This window comes from Zonotrichia albicollis, chromosome 27, assembly GCF_047830755.1.
Source record: "Zonotrichia albicollis isolate bZonAlb1 chromosome 27, bZonAlb1.hap1, whole genome shotgun sequence".
Classification (NCBI taxonomy): domain Eukaryota; kingdom Metazoa; phylum Chordata; class Aves; order Passeriformes; family Passerellidae; genus Zonotrichia; species Zonotrichia albicollis.
Window position 1 is genome coordinate 3090603 of NC_133845.1, and position 12401 is coordinate 3103003.

At 46.3% G+C, this 12401-nt stretch overlaps 1 long non-coding RNA gene across 11 annotated transcripts in view; it reads right to left on the minus strand.

Moving 5' to 3' along the window:
• Positions 1 to 12401, minus strand: part of LOC102072446 (uncharacterized) — a 35289-nt gene that overhangs the window by 5576 nt on the left and 17312 nt on the right. For 5 of the 11 annotated variants that reach the window (XR_012583864.1, XR_012583863.1, XR_012583862.1 and 2 more), the window contains exons 2-4: positions 7627 to 7723; positions 6722 to 6837; positions 628 to 801 (exon numbers count right to left, since the gene is read on the minus strand). This is a non-coding gene — a long non-coding RNA (uncharacterized LOC102072446). The other 6 variants (XR_012583868.1, XR_012583865.1, XR_012583866.1 and 3 more) reach the window with 6 other exon arrangements.

The window sequence follows — 12401 nt, forward strand, 5'->3', positions numbered from 1 at the left end:
GGAGTGGAAGGAAGAGTGTGGTTAATGGATCACTTTAATGACATCAGTTCTGATCCATCTCTAATTAAGGGCTCTGCCAGGAATACAGTCAAGCAATTCTAATGGCCCAGAGGAAAAATTGTGAAGTCAGGTAATGAAATTTGCTTATTAGACAAAATGGGAAGAAGGAGTGCAGGGGCACAGAAATCAATAGGGAGGGAGAGCAGGGCAGCAGCATTTCCACAGCCCTGCTCGTGGGGAGAGCCCAGATAACGCAGCTCAGGGCTCACAGGTGGGACAACAAAACCCTGCCCTGCTCCCAGCCCTGAGCATGCTCACCTGGAAAGTTTGTGTTCACCTGTCCCAGTTTGAACTTCCAAACAAGTTTGTTCCACACTGCAGCCTCCCCAGCTGCAGGATTCCATCACTGCTGGGTTTTTGTGTCTCCCAGGGCTTTCAGAGACACCTCCGTGCCTCCTTCTGGAGGTGCCTGTGGTGGGACAGCCCCAGGATGGTGCCACAACCCTCCAGGATGGAGAAAAGCAGGGTCACACCTGCAGCCTGGAATCTTCTTGGGTAAATGCCATAATGGCCCCCATTATATCCCAATAAATGTTATGACATAAATACACCTGGAAAATTATTCACCTATATGGCTTTTTTATCCCAGGAACTTTTCAATCTGTTCCCAGTGGAAGGTGTTGCTGGGATGCCTTTTAATCCCAGGAACTTTTCAATCTGTTGGCAGCTCCAGTGGAAGGTGAGGTTCTTTGGAATGAGAGGATCTTTGGGGTCCTTCCCAACACAAACCATTCTGGGATTCTGTGATTAGCACAGAGAAGATGCCGGTAAAAAATAAAAAATTAAAAAAAAAAAAAACCAAAAAAAACCCAGAGAGAAGCGTGGATGCTGCCAAAAAATTAAAACCTATTTATTCTACAGAGTGCTGGGGAGGGAAATATTTATAGGAGGGATAGCTCCAGCTCCAAACCCTTCACTTGCAGGCAGGTAGGAGAGGAACAGAGCTTTGTGTTTTTTTGTTTGGTTGGTTTTTTTCGAGGGGTTTTAAATATTGTTTTAAGGGGGGAAAAAGTGAACTGAAGTTTATGAGCTGGAGCTGTGGAGCAGAGCCCTTTGTGTCTGGCTTGCCCACATAATTGCACTCCCCCCTCCTCTCACCCGGTGGCAAAGGAATGTAGGTGGAATGTCTCTGCACGGAGAGCAGCTCTCACAGGGGCTGCACAATGAGGGCAAGAAACAGGAGCCAATCTAAGTAAAGGATCAGGCAAGGAAAATAATATTGGGCTGTCTGCTGCCGCGTCTAACCCCGCGAAATGCCTCCATGAATCCCCTGCTTCCTCCTGCCTTAAAATGTCCTCCTCCTTCCTCAGAGGTTCAGGGCACGTATCTTGTTTCATTCTCCTTTTTAACACTTTGCTTTTCCCCCCCTCTCCTTTCATCCTGCTGCCGCAGATATATTTACTGGCAACGGAAAAAATCAATAAAGGAGAAGGAAATGACTTGGCAGCGTTCCCAAGTGTTAAAATAATTCTCATCTCCTCCAGCCCCCATTGTTTTTAAACAACATTGCCAGCTCAGGAGCTTGGCCTCGATTTTCAGAAGCAACTGGTGAATTTTGGGGAGATTCTGGCGGTTTTTTGGGTGCCCTTAAAGGGAGAAATTTGGCACAACCACATGGGAAACACTGAGGCTTTTCCAATTTATCTGTCCCTCGAGGGATCCCACCCCACCAGTTTAATTTTTGGGAGCAAATTTAACTAAAACAGCCCCAAGAAAAGCTGGACATCCCATAAACCATCCCAGCTGCCTTTCAGCAGGGAAAACTGGGAATGATATTAGCGACCAAGAGCCTGAACCAGGTGCATTCCAACCTGTCAATCCCTCCCGTGAGTTATTGCTGCTTAAATACAGACTTTCTGTCCCAGCAGTGAAATATTCTGGCACGTGCTGCGCAGGAACATGGAGAGCTGACCTTCACACTGAGCTGCTCCTTGTAAGCTGGAATCTCTCCTGCATTTCTGGGTTTTTTTCCCCCACATTTTTTTTTTTGAGGTGGGTTTTGGAAAATCAGAAGAAGGAGGGCTCAAAATTTTGAGATACTCAAAGATCCTCTCAGTTCCCACACAAAATATTTCTTCCCCAGCTTCAAATAAAATCTGAACTCCGTTTCTATTTTGGCTTTTTTAAAAAAGAAAGTATTTGTGCTTTACAAAAATGGAAGTGAAAAATAGTTTCTAAATGGAAAATTGGAGCGTTTGATTTGGGAGAGGATGGGAAGCACACCTCCACCTCAGGAATGCTCCATCTTGAGTAGAAACAGAATCAATAAATTGGGGTTTTTTTTCCCCCATAACAATGGTTTTTCACAGGGAGGCAACAGCCTAAATGAAAAATGTCCCTTTATCAATATTTTGGTGGCTTAATATTTTGAAATTAGGTGTTCTCTGATTCCACTTCTTTGGAGGAGAACATGATCCCATTTTGCACACCTGGAAAATATCACAACTTGCCTTTTGTGCTCCTTTTTGACCCAGACATTCCCTTTCATACCTAGAGATCCCTTTTAGGCCTAGAAGTCCCCTTTTGAACTTAGAGATCCCCTTTTAGACCCAGAGATCCCCTTTTAAACCTAGAATTCCCTTTTTAGACCCAGAGATCCCTTTCAGACCCAGAGATCCCCTTTTAAACCTAGACATCCCCTTTCCGACCTAATTGAACCCCTTTTAAACCTCAAATTCTCATTTTTAAACCTCAAATTCCCTTTTTAAACCCAGAGATCCCTTTCAGACCTACTGAACCCCTTTTAAGCCTAGAATTCCCTTTTTAGACCCAGAGATCCCCTTTCAGAAGTAGCTGAACCCCTTTTAAACCTCAGATTCTCTTTTTGAAACCTCAAATTCTCTTTTTAGACCCAGAGATCCCCTTTCAGACCTAGAGATCCCCTTTAGGCCTAGAAATCCCCTTTTAGGCCTAGAAATCCCCTTTTAGACCCAGAGATCCCATTTCAGACCTAGCTGAACCCATTTCCAACCTTTTTTAAACCTCAAATTCTCTTTATAGACCCTGAGATCCCCTTTTAGACCCAGAGATCTCCTTTCAGACCTAGCTGAACCCCTTTTAAACCTCAAATTCCCTTTTTAGAACCAGAGATCCCTTTTTAGATCCACAGATTCCCTTTCAGAACTGGAGATCTCTTTTAGGCCTAGAAATCTCCTTTCAGACCTAGCTGAGCCCTTTTTAAACCTCAAACCCCCTTTTAAAACCTCAAATTCTCTTTTTAAACACAGAGATCCCCTTTCAGACACACTGAACCCCTTTTAAATTCCCTTTTCAGACCCAGAGATCCCTTTTTAACCACTTGCACACCAATCCCATCCTCTCCAAGAGCGTTTTTTTAACCAACACCCACATTCAGGAGATTATTTTAATGGACAAAACCTCTCCCAAAGCCCAGGTGTGCCCAAGCCCAGAGCCCTGAGCAGGCTCCAGCTGAGAGCAGCCGCTCCTTTCCACCATCCCAGCTTTTATTCCTGATGGGAACGTGAGCAAACCACGCAGGGAGGGAATTCTCTGCTCCCCAAATGTCCATAAACCCCAGAAACGTGCACCTTGGAGGTCCTCTGGGTGTCAGCCTGAGAGAAAATGGATTTTTTGGGGTGGGAAACATCTGCCCTGCTCTGGGGTCGATAATGGGGCCCATTGTGCGTGCATGGACACAAATAGGGGAATCCATAAACCAGGAAAAGCTCAGTTGTTGGATCGAATGCCAGCCATATCTAATGGCTCCAGGATGCCTCTGGAGCCCACCAGGTCCTGCTGGTTTGATGCCTTCACTCCCTGGCAATCCCAAAAGGAAAAAAGCCCGAGATATATTAATTTCTTGTACAGGAATTGCGTGTGGGAACGCGGAGCTGGGGGAAAGCTCAGCTTGGCCAAGCTCAGCGTGTCTGTGGGGTAAAGGAGAGGCCAGGACCACCCTGTGAGGTGGGATCCCAAATTCCCACCCCAAAAGCACCACCAGAACCCCATAAAGGGGAGATTTTCTATGCTGCATCACAGCAACGCTCAAATGGAAGCAAAATCCAAATTTCCACTGTGGAATCACATCCATAATCCCACAGCAAGGACAAATCAGGGATATCCCCAACTCATTGAAAAGCAGCCTCGGAGCAGGGAATGGATTGAAAGGATTTTGGGAATGCTCTGAAAGGCCCAGGTCAGCCCTTCTCCCATGCAAGCTGGCACCAGGGCAAGGAGCTGCATTTCAAACCAGCAGAGGGGTTCAGAGCAGAAAAATTATGATGGGATTATGGAGAAAAAAAAATTAAAAATCATACAAAACTAGATTATTTTTCATTCAGTCATTGGAAATTTTTCGTTTAGTAATTTTTTGTTGGAAATTGGACTTGGCCACTGTGCAAGGACATCCTACAGAAAGGACAAAACAGGGAGATTCCCAACTCATTGAAAAGCAGCCTCAGAGCTGCTTTGAGGATATTCCCTCAGAGTTGGGAATATCCCTGTTCAATTGGATTGAAAGGATTTTGGGAATCTTGGAATTTGCCACCCAGTCAGCCCAAGTCAGCCTTTCTCCCATGCAGGCTCGCACCAGGGCAAGGAGCTGCATTTCAAAGCAGCAGAGCACAAAAATGATGATGGGATTAGTGGGAAAAAAAAGAAAAAGGTCATACAAAACTAAATGATTTTTCATTTAGTGATTGGAAATTTTTCATTTAATAATTTTTTATTTAGTAATTTTTCATTTTTCATTGGAAATTGGGCTCGACCGCCGCGCTGCATTTGGAGCAAACCTCTTTAAATGCAACCCATTGTGCAGGGAAATTCTCCTGGAATCTGGGTTTCCAGGCAGCTCCCCACACTCCTGAAATCCCCTGGAAAAGTGAGGGAAAAGCAGCGTCCTGGCAGCTCTGGCTGTGGAATGTGCATTTTTTTGGGACAAGTCTCTGCAAGAGCTGCAGAGCTGCAGAGACAAAACCCCTGGCAGAGGGTGGCACAGGCAATCCCCTCCCTGCTCCTCTCAAATTGTGTCTGAAAAGGCAAAATCAGCTGTCTGCAGATAGATTTGGGTTTCCACTTTTTTTTTTTTGCTGTTTTTTTTTGGTGTTTCCCTCCTTTCTCTTCATTTCCTCATCCCAGTAGCAAAAGGGGAAATTGAGGGGAAAGACTCAGCTGAGTTTGCACTGAAGGGGAAGCAATAAAACCTTCCTATGTGCAAGAACAAGCTCTGCCACTCCTAAATATCCCCAAACTGCCTCCCAGCGCTGTCAGGCTGCAGCCATGGGCTGGGAGCCCTCTGGACAGGGGCAGTTGCTGTGTGCAGATGCAGTGGTGAGGGGTGGGAGGCACAGCTGGACACAGCTGGGGGCTGGCACTGGAGCTGCACGTTGCTGCAGGCAGCTCTGGCATGTGCACAGGGGGCCCTGCAAGGGGAATGCAGCTTGCTCTGGGTGAGCTGGGCCGTTCCACCTCTGCCACAGCTCCTCGCTTCAGCCTCCTCCTTCCCCTTCCTTTCTCTGATTTTTTTTTTTTATGGATTTCATGGAAAAAAAAAAAATTCCTCCCTTTTGACCCCTTGCTGCTGGAAAGTTTCCAAGTGCTTCAAGCATCTGATGGGACTCTGAGTATCAGCACAGGCTGGGGGGGATAAATCCTGCAGCTACCAGGAATCCAGAGGGAGAAGCTGCTGCTCCCCCAAACCTTTCCATGATCCCAAACATTTCCCTGCTCTCAAACCAGTTCCAAAAGGGGGAAAATGTTGCTGCTCCCCAAATCTTGCTCCCCAAACCTTTCCATGCTCCCCAACTTTTCCATGCTCCCCAAACCTTTCCATACTTCCAAACCAGCTCCAGAAAGTGCAGAATGCTGCTGCTTCCCAAACCAGTTCCAAAAGGGGGAGAAGCTGCTGTTCCTCAAACCCTTCCATGATCCCAAATGTTTCCCTGCTCTCAAACCAGTCCCAAAAAGGTGGAAAATGCTGCTGCTCCCCAAACCTTGCTCCCCAAACCTTTCCATGATCCCAAACCTTTCCATGATCCCCAACCTTTCCATATTCCAAATCTTTCCCTGCTCCCAAATAATCCAAATCCCAAAGCATCCCAAACCTTTCCATGCTCCCCAACCTTTCCCTGCTCTCTAACCAGTTCCAAAAGGGGGAGAAGCTGCTGTTTTACCAAACTTTCCACCTTCCAAACCTTGCCCTGCTCCCAAATAATCCAAATCCCAAACTATCCAAACCTTTCCATTCTTCCAAACCTTTCCCTGCTCCCAAACCTTTCCACGGTTCCAAACTTTTCCCTGCTCCCAAATTTTTCCCATGCTCCCAAACCAGTCCCAAAATGCTGCATCTGTTCTGTCTTCCTGATCTTTGTGACGCACCTGGACTCGCAGATATTTGGAATTGACAATGCTTGGAAGGGTTTTTGTATTTACACACAACGCAAGGTCCAAGCAGAGCAGGGAAATGACGGTGAAAGCAGATTAGGATCTGGCCACCACGTGGAACAGGAATATTTGTGCAAAATATTCATTTGTTGTCCCCAAGAAAGCAGCAAACCCTCAGGAAGTGGCATCTTGTGGGCATTTATTTATTTAGGAAGCAGTGAGATGCCCAGTGGTCATTGGCATAGGTGACAAACCCCAAATTAAATCAGCTTTCCTTCACTATGAGTGACCAACCAACACCAATCCATCACCAACATACCTGATGTCCAAAAGGTCTTTAACAAGCACCCAACAAATCTTAATTTGCTCCAAAATGGCTCTTCTGGCCAAGAAAGCATCATTCAGCCACTTGCCAGGAGGGTAATGAAGGCTGACCTAGAACAGAGATTAGACAGAGTAACAGAATAAAGCAGGGATTTATTAAAAGAATATTCTCAATGGATGGACCTTGGGCAGCACAAGAGCCCAGGCAGGTCTGCACCCAAGATGAACCAAAATGGTCCCAAAATGAACTCAAGGTGAACCCAAATGGTCACAAAATGCACCCAAGGTGAACCAAAATGGGCCCAAAATGAACCCAGGATGAACCAAAATGGCCCCAAAATGCACGAGCGCTCCCGGGGTCTCTCCCTGGGATCAGTTCTGCTCCATTTGCACCTTGCAGTTCACTGTCCCATTCCAGCTTCAGCCCATGAACTCCCACTCTGCTTGTTTTTCTCTCTTAAATTCACCATTGCTCATGTTCTTGGGGCTGAGATTTGGATCATTTGTCCTTGGTGCCCAGCTGGAGCAGGAATTGTTTTGTCTCCCTGCTCTGTGCACAGAGCTCAGCATCCCCTGATGTGAACCCAGACCCGCACACTAAAGCAGCACAGAACCTGAAACATAGAAAACTAAACCTGGGACACCACAGTGAATGGTAAAAACCAAAATAAATGTATTTGAGTGCTGGCTTGTGGCCAGATTTCAGTCAGTAAAGTTGAGGCAATGTGGGCTGGCTGAAGGGGCTGTTTGAACTCTGCCCATTACAAGGTGCTGCTTCCGTGGAGATGCTGGTGGGGAAATGAGGAGGATGAGGAGGAGGAGGAGGAAGAGCAGCAGATCCAGCCTGGCTCCCTGCTGAAGGCAGCACCAGAAGCTCAGAGGTGAAGGAGAGGAACTCACCAGGCTGACATGTGAAGGGTTAATGGGATTTAAGCTTTGATCTCCCAAGAAAACACGCTGAAAACGTAGCCCAAGGCGCGCTCACCATTTTGTTTGCCTGTAAAACAATGCAATTTGATTTTTGTTGGCTTGTTGTTTTTAAGTGGAACCTCATGGGTGTTCTGTTGAATTCAGCCCACAAAAGCAATTTGTGTCATTTTAATGCAGCTCCTGTGCTAGAAATGTTTGTTTTTAAATGCAAGTTTTATTGTTTTCATTGTTGGCGCATTAAAAGCTCGATCAATAAGAAAAGCAATTCGTGATGCTGCCCTTCAAAATTCCAGCCTTATCTACCCCATAAATTGGGGCAAATTTGAAAGTGAGGAATAACAGGAGCTCATTCTTTTGGGATGTGAAAAGAATAATTCCAGATCGTCTCTGCTTTGACCTGTCCCTATCCATCATCTGTCTTAATATTTCCAGGAGAGTCAGGCTGAGGTGCAGCTCTGGGATAGAAGATGGAGCAGAGAATTCTTTGATTTGTCACTGTGGTAGTGATATTTTAGTGCAGGCATCATTTTAAAATGGGAGAGAAGGAAACATCTTTCTCTTTCTGCATTTCTGCAGGAAACATCCAAATCTTGACCAGATATGAAGCGTTTGGGCACAGATTCAAAAAAAGATTCTGCCCAAAATGGGGACAAAACCCAAAGCCTGCCCTCAAGTCTGTCTGCTGGGTTTCCATTTAGCCTTGTGGAATTCCTTCCACCTCTCAGGGCCTCCTGTTCCCACCTTTACCCAGGGGACAGCACTACAATGGGTTTCTTGCTCTTTGATATTTGAAACACGCTCAGAGATTGCTCAGATGGAGGCGGGAGGAAGAAATCATTATTGTTATATTTTTATAGCCCGTTGCTCCCTGCAGGCTCCCGGAGGTATTTTAAAGTCTCCATAGTCTTGGGCAAGAAGAAGCAAAGAACAATCAGAGTAAATCTGCAGGATCAGGACATGGATGAGCCTTGTGGATCCCTCCCAGCTCAGGATATTTTGTGATTTCCTGGCTGATCACTGGATGTGGAGCTGCCACTTCCATTTCCCCCCAAACATCCCTTTTGGATTTCATTTTTTCCTTAAAGAGGTTGGCATTACAAGCAGGAGCAGGGGCAGTGTCAGGTACGACTCTGCACGCCTTCACACCTCGTGAAATCCCATCCAGAATGGTCAAATTAATGAGGAAAACTGCCCGCTGCAGCAATTTCTGAAATAGCTGTAAATGTTTTATTGCCCAAGCATATGCAACAGCAACTCCAGCAAAACATGTGAGTGTGGTGGAGAAAGGACCCAACAGGATTTTTTGGAGAGGCACACAGCCATGGCCAAACTCTATTCCTAAATAAATTAGCATTAATCAGCACAGCTTCCTGCAGAAAATCACGCTCAGCGAAGACATTCCTGCTGTATCTCCTCAGTTTCCTGATAATGCCACCAGACTGGTGTTTTTCAAAACAATAAATGAGCTGAAAACCTGCCTCAAAATGCAACTGAGTTTGGGTTGGCACCCCAATAAAGTCTTCAGGGAAATGGACACTTGCTTGAAGCTCCCACCAGCAGTGGAATTATTTCATTTGGGTCAAAGATTTTTCTTCTTGAGAAGTGACTGCCTAGTAAATCTGGGGGGTCTGGACCAGCCCAGACCCTCCAATAATCCCAAATAATCCAAATCCCAAAGCATCCAAGCCTTTCCATGCTTCCAAAATCAATGCCAAACGAGGGAGAATGCTGCTGCTTCCCAAACTTTTCCGTGCTTCCAAACCAGTTCCAAAAGGTGGAAAAGCTGCTGCTCTCCCAACCTTTCCATGCTCCCAAACTTTTCCCTGCTCTCCCAACCTTTCCATGCTCCCAAACCTTTCCATGCTCCCAAACTTTTCCATGCTCCCAAACCTTTCCATGCTTCCAAACCAGTTCCAAAAGGTGGAAAAGCTGCTGCTCTCCCAGCCTTTCCATGCTCCCAAACTTTTCCCTGCTCTCCCAACCTTTCCATGCTCCCAAACCTTTCCAAGCTCCCAAACCTTTCCATGCTTCCAAACCAGCTCCAAAAGGGGAAAAAGCTGCTGCTCTCCCAACCTTTCCATGCTCCCAAACTTTTCCCTGCTCTCCCAACCCTTCCCTGCTCTCCCAACCTTTCCATACTCCCAAACTTTTCCCTGCTCTCCCGACCTTTCCCTGCTCTCCCAACCTTTCCATGCTCACAAACCTTTCCATGCTTCCAAACCAGCTCCAAAAGGGCGAAAAGCTGCTGCTGTCTTGACCTTTCCATGCCCCCAAACCTTTCCCTGTAAATAAGATTTGAGCCCAAGGGGTGCAGAGCACCAGGAATTCCTACTTTACCCGGCCCAGGGTGCTCGGAAATTTGGCATCTTGCGAGCTCAGCTCAGAGATGCAGAACTCATTCCTTAGACCAGCAAGGAGCTGGGGATAACTCATCTGCATGCTGCAAGTGGCTCCCAGAAAACATTTGCTAAATAATTTAGGAACAAAACCCAGCGATGATAATAATAAAAAAATAAAAAAACCAAGAAGTTTGCTCCCAGATGATGTGCAAATACAAAACAGCAATAAGTCTATCAAATGAACTCACCTAGCGCTACTCTCATATTCCCCACCATCCTCCCAATCCTGATTCTCCTCTGATTCAGCAGCTTTCCTCCTTTTGGCATTTCTGGCTGGCAGGGCTGGATGTACTTGGTTAGAATTCAATGCCACGAGGGGGTTTAGTAACTGAAAGCTGCCTTTTTTCTGTTTTTTTTCTTTTTTTTCCCTTTTCTTCCCTTGTTTCCCTGCTCTCTTCAGCAGCTCACAGGAGGCAAACAAAAGTTTAGAAGGGTGCCCTGCACCACTGAGGTCTGTCGAGTTTAAACTGCTTCAGTCCTCCTCAGGTTCCACCAGTAAAAGTCAAAAGCCTCTTTTTACGTCCTCCAATTAAATTAAAAGAGGAAAAATGAAACTGCTGTTTGAAATCTCTGGGTCAGCTGGAAAAACACGAGAGCAGAGCCCTTGGCAGGGTGCTGTGACATCCAGTGGGAGCCTGTCCCAGGTGCTGTGCAAAAGCAAAATGCTTGAGACAGGTCTGGGCTCTCGTTAAAATCCTTAAATGAAGTAAAGCAAGAAGAAGAGAATGAGAGGAAGAGAAGGAGGACCAAGCTGGAATTCACTTGCAAAGCCAGTGAGAAGGAGAGAATGAGAGCAGGAAAAGGAGCACCAAGCTGGAATTCACTTGCAAAGCCAGTGAGGAGAGAATGAGAGTGAGAAAAGAAGCACCAAGCTGGAATTCACTTCAAAACAAGTGAAGGAGAGAATGGGAGCAAAGCAAGGAGGAAGAGAATGGGAGCAAGAAAAGGAGCACCAAGCTGGAATTCACTTGCAAAGCCAGTGAGGAGAGAATGAGAGCGAGAAAAGGAGCACCAAGCTGGAATTCACTTCAAAACAAATGAAGGAGATAATGGGAGCAAAGCAAGGAAGAAGAGAATGAGAGGAAGAAAAGGAGCACCAAGAGTGGGAGCAAAGCAAGGAAAAAGAGAATGGGAGCAGGAAAAGGAGCACCAAGCTGGGATTCACTCGCTGACCCTCCTCCAAGCCAAGGCTCGCTCCGTGTGTTACTTTTGGGATCAATGTCACACAGGGCCCCTCATCCAGGCCCTGCTGTCCATGGAGGCACAGCCACAGCCATGGTCCCTTCTGGAACCATCCCTCCTCCAACATCATCCTCAAACCCAGTGCTCAGAATCACTGCAAAGAGGGGAGAGAAATATTAACAGCCAGGAGACAGATGGTGCCATAATAAAATCCTCTCTCTCTCTCTTTTCTTACTTTTTTCCGTTGCTTTTGCTTTTCAGGACAGCTCCCCCCAAAGCAGATCATGCTTGCACTCCACATGTTCATTTTGAGCCTGCTAGATGATCCAAAGGAAGGGCTGAGAACCTTTCAGAGCTGATGGCACTAATCTGCTGACCTGAGGAAGCTCAAATCAAGAACCAGTTACTAGGAAATAAAGACAAACCATGGCTGCTCTCCAAAAGAGCTCATAAATCTGAACATCTCCTGCTTGCTCTCCTGTAACAGCTCTAATATTTCTTCTGCTTTCACCTTGTGAAGGCTGTTCATTATTGCTTTCACCTCTTAGCCTCTCTCAGGATGTCAGCTCCATCTGCCACCACCTACCTGGGGTGAATCTCAGCGAGCCCAGGTCAGGTGCTCACTTCTCCCTCCTCCTGAATTCTCATACTCGACACGACCCTTCACAACGCACAGAATGCTTTATTTCAATCACCATGCTGCAGTCTCCTCACCTCTTGGCTTCTTTTTCCATCCCCAATCACTCCCTGCTCGCCCTTCATTCCATTCCTACCCCGGAATTACTGACGGTGATACAGAGGGTGATGATGATGCCTCATTTTGCTTAGTAATGGCTTTGCTGAGCACCTCAGCCTCCACTTCAGCTGGCACGTTAGCAACCAGAGAACAAACTCTAATTGTTTTGACACTTCAGCACTTGCCAAGCCTGAGCACAGGTAGGGCTGAGGCTGCAGCACTGGAGGAGCACAGAATTCCAGCCTTTGTTGACTCGTGCTCAGCTTCTCCCGTACAAATGTTTTCTGAACTCCTTTCATCTTTCCCTCGCTGCTGCTGAGCATGTCATTTCCCATTCCCTGTTATTCAACAGCCTTTATATTCACATGCAGCCCAATTTTCTGCCAATATCATCTTTTCATTTATGTCAACTGGATTACATGTTGCTC